Here is a 7,048-nt window from a genome sequence, read left to right on the forward strand (position 1 = left end):
TTATGAAAATTATTTGACATCGGATTTCCATACAAACACTGTTATTTCAAACCTGTTATTTTTCAGAAGCGATGTTTTATGAAAATTATTTGACATCGGATTTCCATACGAACACTGTCATTTCAAACCTGTTATTTTTCAGAAGCGATGTTTTATGAAAATTATTTGACATCGGATTTCCATACAAACACTGTTATTTCAAACCTGTTATTTTTCAGAAGCGATATTTTATGAAAATTATTTGACATCGGATTTCCATACGAACACTGTTATTTCAAACCTGTTATTTTTCAGAAGCGATGTTTTATGAAAATTATTTGACATCGGATTTCCATACAAACACTGTTATTTCAAGCCTGTTTGCCTACCCGTCAAAATGGCGTCGAAAACCGTGATAAGGCCTATTCCAGAAAGTAACTAAAGGTGGATTTCCACTGTCGCGTAAATTTTACGTGCGTACAGAAGTGAATTTAGCTGGTTTTTTCGTACGTAAATAGAATAAGAAGCGATGTATGAGCAAGAAGTTGAGTGCTGTTCAACTTCTTAAAGGTGGATTTCAACTGTCGCGTAAATTTTACGTGCGTACAGACGTGCATTGAGCTGGCTTTACGTACGCAAATAAAATAAGAAGCGATGTATCAGTCGCGTGCGTAAACGTAAAAAGTTGAATGCTGTTCAACTTTTTACATTTACGCACGCCGCTCATACATCGCGTCTTATTTTATTTACGTACGTAAAGCCAGCTCAATTCACGTCTGTACGCAGGTAAAATTTACGCGACAGTGGAACTCCACCTTAAGGCATTCGCAGAAAGTCTGATTGTGTTGATTAGCTAGGTAAACTTACGGTATTTAACTGAAAGCAAGTTTTCTCACAAAGAAGTGCGAAAATAACAACATAAGTTAAGCGATGGTTCTTGAAACGAACAACTTCACAGCTAGAATAATCAATGACATCGCTAATTCGAAAATATTTCGTTCTCGATCTAAAGCAAACACGACAGTGAAATTAAAAGAAACAACATAAAATAAAACATGATTGTTCAAGACTTACTGAGACCTTTAAGTTGTTTTCCTGTCAGGTCCATTCGCTCCCCAGCAAAGTCACAACTGATACCGTTCTGTCGATCGCCTGAATCGCTGATCCACTGACCGCGCGCTTATTTCTCTTCCCAAAGAAGGCCTGAAAGTCAATATAATCATCCTGTTTTTAATGTGATCATCATGTTACATGTTGTCGCCGAAACGTCATGTTTTAATCTCGCTACTTTTTATTCTGAAATAATACAACAGTCCTGACAAAAGAAACCTCTGACACCGCAGGTCTCTTATGCCAGCGGAGATGGTCTTGTGCTCAGTCCGACAAAGAGGGAGAGGAAAGCCGGCCCCTAGACCTTATTTTGGCAGACCCCTTTCGGCTAGCGCTCACATCTGACTCTCTAACATTGAGTTGCATCTACATATAACATGAACAGCTGTCTTCCAAGTGGTACGTCTTGAGGTACATGCTAAAACTCACAAAATGAATAGAGAAATACCTCGTTGTTTATTTCAACAAAATGATCAGGCAATGATCAAAAGTATGAAAAGCTAGAGCGAAAAACGCACTTGTGATTAGTTCACGGTCAAGCGCATGCGCGAGCAGACCGGCTCAAAAATAAATTGTACGGGTCGACACTAAATTCGATGCGACTTTGTGGTGGAACAATCTGTTGAAATCGCGTCCGAATTGGGATCATCCACTCTTCGTTCTTCACTTTTTATAATCTTTGTTTCCTGTTGTAAATATAAGTTCGATTTTTGTAAGGTTAAAAGTGTTTTAGCATCCGAAAACGACATTTTTGTTGATAGCGCGGCCGACCGGCGACGGGACGTTCTGTGGACTCTCTGGAAGCACAGAAGTTAAGCGGACAGAGTGGAGTGGATGTAGAAATCCTGTGCAGTTAACAAGATACGTTCACCAAACGTGGAAAATTGGTAAAGGGATAAGTTTGTTTAAAATAGACAACGATTTCGCGGCACATCTGCTTTCGCTGGAAATGGCAAAGGTCACCAACTGGCTTTGGATGAACTCGCGAGGATTTTCTTGATTTCAATCGTACTGTTTGTTCATATGGAATTCAACTGTCAAAAACGGAGAATTCGACGGACAAACAGCATCAAACATCAGTGTTTTACTTTGGATGGAAAAAATTGAGCAACAGTGAGACGCGAAGCGAATAAATATGAGATCAAATGTGCGAGTTAGTTGTAGTCTATTAGCGGGCTCGAATAGCGGGCAGTAGAAAAAAATCCAAAAGATTTGCGGCAAACTACAAAATCTATTGTAAGGTATTCATTTATCTATACAATTATGGTCATTGCGAATGGCAAACGCAGTTTTGATTTGCCACTATGGCAGAGTTTTCTCAAATGCATTCCAGCATCTCGGAAGGACGCTCAGTGTTGTTACTAAACAGTCGCATCGCTTCTTGAAGCTTGCGGATTTCTCGTTCTTCGCCTTCTCGCTGGTCTAATAAAATCAGGTCATCGAGTGTACACACTATATAGTAAGTTTATCACTGAATGCTGATGAAATACTGGATTTAGGGAGCTTCTCGGCTTTTCGAACTGCGCGTAATAAAAAAAGGTCGATGCCGCGAGATATCGACATTGTACTAAAATAAAACCGTATACGTTTGCATAAGTTCTTGCATTTCTTGAATGTCCAAGCGGCGCTGCAAAAATCCCCATGTGTTTTACATGGACAGCCCTTTTTTTTTTCTTTCTGAAACGTGACCAAAACACTGGCCGGTCATGTCAGTTTTATTTTTATGCCAGCAAGTTATACTGAAGACTTGCCCGCCGCCAAAAACAATCGGCTTGACAGCGCTTACGTTATCGCTCGCACATGCGCCGAACCGTGAAACTCTCCCTTTAACGACAAGAGAATCTTTTCATTATTTTAATTTTGTTTTATAAAAGAAAAACGCTCAATGTATGATTGTGATTGTTCATTCTACCCAAGGCTTGGCATCCGTACAGATCGACGTTGTAGTTCAGTTTTTCATCTCAGTTAACCCTTTAACCTCTAATATCAAAGAACAAATTCTCCCATCTTGTCCCGTTACTTTACTTATAAAAGTACTGTGGAGAAGTTATTAAAATACAGTCGAACCTGTATTAAGCGGTCACCCTCGGGGAATGGCTAAGTGACCGCTTACATACATACATACATACATACATACATACATACATACATACATACATACATACATACATACATACATACATACATACATACATTTATTTAGACACGGTAAAAACATCAGTTACATGCACGACAAAAATTAAAACTGATTTACATGTTTACCGTGTGGGAGTACGAGGAGGACTACTAGCGATCTATCTCATTTCTAAAATTAGTAAAAGATCTAATGGCTCTGACGTTAGATGGAAGGCTGTTCCACAAATGTGCTCCACTGTAGCAGAAACTACGTTTCAAAAAATCGGTACGAGGCTTAGGCAGAGCCAATTTGCTGTCACTATTTCTAAGTCCATAGTCCGTGCTGAAGGGCTTAAGGTACTCCGAAGACTGATCATTTAAAGTTTTAAACATGATTTTCAATTTTTGCTTCTTCATTCTGGTACAGAGATTATCCCCGGTCCCAGCTTACCGCGTAGGGCGGTGGCGCTAGAATAGTAATCTGACTTTGTTATGACCCGAATGGCGCGAGTTTGTAGTTTTTGTAATTTGTCAGCTAATTCGTTGCTGAGACCGTCCCACACAGGACAGCAATAATCAAAATATGGTTCAATAAGGGCTCTGAACGGCCTCAGTTTTTTAAGTGCACCTATGCCAGAGGAGATAATCTTGGCAGTCTTATTAACATGTTTGGACCACGAAAGATTTTGATCGATGTAAAGTCCTAAGGATTTGGTGTGGGGCACTCTATCAATTTCGTGACCTTCAATTTGTACAGTAAGTGAATGGCCACTTGTAGTACTAGCCAGTCTCTGCCGTGAGCCTATTAACATTAATTCCGTTTTGGCAATATTCAGGCTGAGCTTATTTACATTGAGCCATTCATGAAGGTTAGCTAGTACTGCCTGTAGCTAATACCGCTTAATACAGGTTGACCGCTTAATACAGGACCTCTAATATAAAAGAACAAATTCTCCTATCTTGTCCCGTTACTTTTCTTATAAAAAGTACTGTGGAGATTTTACAGGGTCGTACATAGCGCGGGGGCAGAGGGGGGAAACTCAATTTGTTTCTAACATCACACTGATCACAAGAAAATCGACTAATTGACTGAAAAAATATTCCTTCAATGTGAATTCCAAATGACTATCTTGGAAAATCTTTTGAAGCGAAAGCCAGTACCAATAACCAGTTTTCTTATGAAAATAATGATTTTGTCAGTTGGGCTGCCTATGGTTTAGAATTCGGTGTGTAAATAAAGACTGACAAGCCTACGTCACTTTCTGGCGCGTGTTTTAGCCTTTTTAAATCTAGCTTATACAAGTAGGTTTTTTTTTTAAGGGATAAATTGGTTTTAAAAGCCTGCGCTGCTCGCAAGTATTTGTAGCGGGTTTGGATTTAACCATCATATGTTCATCATCCGACAGGTCATTTTCACCTAATGATTTTTCAGTTTCCTCTTTTGAATTCTCTTCGTTTTGAATATGACCTCTTATTCCGTGTGTTCAACGACGTTGTTTTTATACCACATAGGGCATTTCAGCTGGGTTTGGCTTGGCTCTTTTAAGTGCTTGATAGTTTTAACTGCCTTTCTTGTTGAGATTTGGGTAATGTTAGGACAGGAATTAATCATTGCTTGTATCGTGCAATGAGCTTCATTCTGTAATTGCTGCAATGCCGGGCCCGGATATTAGTGTTTGTCACAAGAAGTTGTGTTTCTTGGCACGGCTATTTGGTTTTTTAGTTCTCTAGTAATCGTTGTAGCGTGTTATAGAGCTATGCAACGTGTCACAGTAATACTGAAAAGGCTTGAATTGTATTTGAATAACGAGTGTGTTTTTGCAAATGCTTCGCTCCACTGATATAGTGCGTTTGAATTGTGGAGGCTCAGTCAGTTTTCTCCCTTTGTTTGCAGCAGTGCATAGACTGTGCTTTACTGAAAATGAGAGACAATACTTGCTTCAAGCTAAACAAGATGTTAACTCCATAAAAAGACCGTAAACGTCTTAGAGGCAACTTTTTGTGTATTAAATTAAGCGGTCACCCTCGGCCGGGGAATGGCTAAGTGACCGCTTAATACAGGTTGTACAAAATACAGGTCAGAACACGGTGAAAATGTCATTTTACATTACGTAGTAAACAGCTTATGCATAAAAGCTAACGTAGCTGCTACTAAAAATAGTTCGCGGGAAAAAATACAGGGAAATGTATGGAAAGTTCAAAACACGACTGGACGCTTTCCGTCACTGTTGCATCCCTCCAATTTTTTTCTTAAAATCCTTTTTCTAGTGCCAAAAGTTTCCAATTCATGAATTTTTCAGAAGCAATGTTTTATGGAAATTATTTGACATCGGATTTCCATACAAACACTGTTATTTCAAACCTGTTATTTTTCAGAAGCGATGTTTTATGAAAATTATTTGACATCGGATTTCCATACAAACACTGTTATTTCAAACCTGTTATTTTTCAGAAGCGATGTTTTATGAAAATTATTTGACATCGGATTTCCATACAAACACTGTTATTTCAAACCTGTTATTTTTCAGAAGCGATGTTTTATGAAAATTATTTGACATCGGATTTCCATACGAACACTGTCATTTCAAACCTGTTATTTTTCAGAAGCGATGTTTTATGAAAATTATTTGACATCGGATTTCCATACAAACACTGTTATTTCAAACCTGTTATTTTTCAGAAGCGATATTTTATGAAAATTATTTGACATCGGATTTCCATACGAACACTGTTATTTCAAACCTGTTATTTTTCAGAAGCGATGTTTTATGAAAATTATTTGACATCGGATTTCCATACAAACACTGTTATTTCAAGCCTGTTTGCCTACCCGTCAAAATGGCGTCGAAAACCGTGATAAGGCCTATTCCAGAAAGTAACTAAAGGTGGATTTCCACTGTCGCGTAAATTTTACGTGCGTACAGAAGTGAATTTAGCTGGTTTTTTCGTACGTAAATAGAATAAGAAGCGATGTATGAGCAAGAAGTTGAGTGCTGTTCAACTTCTTAAAGGTGGATTTCAACTGTCGCGTAAATTTTACGTGCGTACAGACGTGCATTGAGCTGGCTTTACGTACGCAAATAAAATAAGAAGCGATGTATCAGTCGCGTGCGTAAACGTAAAAAGTTGAATGCTGTTCAACTTTTTACATTTACGCACGCCGCTCATACATCGCGTCTTATTTTATTTACGTACGTAAAGCCAGCTCAATTCACGTCTGTACGCAGGTAAAATTTACGCGACAGTGGAACTCCACCTTAAGGCATTCGCAGAAAGTCTGATTGTGTTGATTAGCTAGGTAAACTTACGGTATTTAACTGAAAGCAAGTTTTCTCACAAAGAAGTGCGAAAATAACAACATAAGTTAAGCGATGGTTCTTGAAACGAACAACTTCACAGCTAGAATAATCAATGACATCGCTAATTCGAAAATATTTCGTTCTCGATCTAAAGCAAACACGACAGTGAAATTAAAAGAAACAACATAAAATAAAACATGATTGTTCAAGACTTACTGAGACCTTTAAGTTGTTTTCCTGTCAGGTCCATTCGCTCCCCAGCAAAGTCACAACTGATACCGTTCTGTCGATCGCCTGAATCGCTGATCCACTGACCGCGCGCTTATTTCTCTTCCCAAAGAAGGCCTGAAAGTCAATATAATCATCCTGTTTTTAATGTGATCATCATGTTACATGTTGTCGCCGAAACGTCATGTTTTAATCTCGCTACTTTTTATTCTGAAATAATACAACAGTCCTGACAAAAGAAACCTCTGACACCGCAGGTCTCTTATGCCAGCGGAGATGGTCTTGTGCTCAGTCCGACAAAGAGGGAGAGGAAAGCC

At 38.7% G+C, this 7,048-nt stretch overlaps 1 long non-coding RNA gene across 11 annotated transcripts in view; it reads right to left on the reverse strand.

Moving 5' to 3' along the window:
* LOC146486014 (uncharacterized) overlaps nucleotides 1–6,844 on the reverse strand; it is a 370,416-nt gene extending 363,572 nt beyond the window's left edge. For 9 of the 11 annotated variants that reach the window (XR_014860731.1, XR_014860730.1, XR_014860726.1 and 6 more), the window contains exons 1-2: nucleotides 6,720–6,844; nucleotides 1,054–1,182 (exon numbers count right to left, since the gene is read on the reverse strand). This is a non-coding gene — a long non-coding RNA (uncharacterized LOC146486014). The remainder of the gene's footprint in view (nucleotides 1–1,053; nucleotides 1,183–6,719) is intronic. The other 2 variants (XR_014860722.1, XR_014860715.1) reach the window with 2 other exon arrangements.
* Nucleotides 6,845–7,048: the final 204 nt, after the last annotated feature.

This window comes from Pavona decussata, unplaced genomic scaffold (assembly GCF_977016875.1).
Source record: "Pavona decussata unplaced genomic scaffold, jaPavDecu1.1 SCAFFOLD_22, whole genome shotgun sequence".
Classification (NCBI taxonomy): Eukaryota; Metazoa; Cnidaria; class Anthozoa; order Scleractinia; family Agariciidae; genus Pavona; species Pavona decussata.